Source organism: Ailuropoda melanoleuca, unplaced genomic scaffold, assembly GCF_002007445.2.
Source record: "Ailuropoda melanoleuca isolate Jingjing unplaced genomic scaffold, ASM200744v2 unplaced-scaffold52775, whole genome shotgun sequence".
NCBI lineage: Eukaryota > Metazoa > Chordata > Mammalia > Carnivora > Ursidae > Ailuropoda > Ailuropoda melanoleuca.
This window is the reverse complement of record NW_023225809.1, coordinates 1-760: the sequence shown is the minus strand read 5'-3', so window position 1 is coordinate 760 and position 760 is coordinate 1. Positions and strand designations below refer to the sequence as shown.

At 48.4% G+C, this 760-nt stretch overlaps 1 pseudogene; it reads right to left on the bottom strand.

Moving 5' to 3' along the window:
* Positions 1 to 111: 111 nt before the first annotated feature.
* Positions 112 to 625, bottom strand: LOC109490126 (annotated as a pseudogene).
* Positions 626 to 760: the final 135 nt, after the last annotated feature.

The window sequence follows — 760 nt, the reverse complement described above, 5'->3', positions numbered from 1 at the left end:
GCAGGCTCCTAGCAGAGGAGCCTGATGTGGGGCTCCATCCCAGAACGCCGGGATCACGCCCTGAGCCGAAGACAGACGCTTAACGACTGCGCCACCCAGGTGCCCCTGGGATATGTTTTTCTTTTGTGCAACCTCCTCTTCTGGTTTAGGAACAATCTGCTCTTTTTCAAAAAGTAAGGATCATCTCGATGTGGCAGGGAGAGCTCATGTATGGGTTAACCCGACCATGAGCCCTATACGTTCTACGCTGCACCTTGGGGGCTTTGTTCACCTGGATGTGTTCAGTGACCAGAGAACTGACATCTAAACCCTTAAGTTCACCATTATTCTCTGCATTTTTAAGCATGTGCAGTAAGATTTCAGCACTCTTCTTGGGCCGCCGACCCTGTGTCCCGCCCCACTGTTTGGCCCGGGGACACCGACCAGCTCCATCATTGTAGCGCCGTAATTGCACACACTGCTTCTGCAAAATGACATCTTTCAGATACTTGGTGGCTTTTCGGATATGCATACCCCTGATGGCCTGAGCAGTTTCACGTGTGTTCTTAAAGTGAACACAAAGATTTGAACCTTTTGATTTTCATGATTTCATAGGGTTTTCTGGGTCAAGCGAATAGCAAACCATCTTCAGAGGTCCCGTAAGGCTGCTTAGGGGAAGAGGAAGCCAGATTTTGTATTTTTTTTTTTTAAAGATTTTATTTATTTATGAGATAGAGACAGCCAGCGAGAGAGGGAACACAAGCAGGGGGAGTGGGAGAGG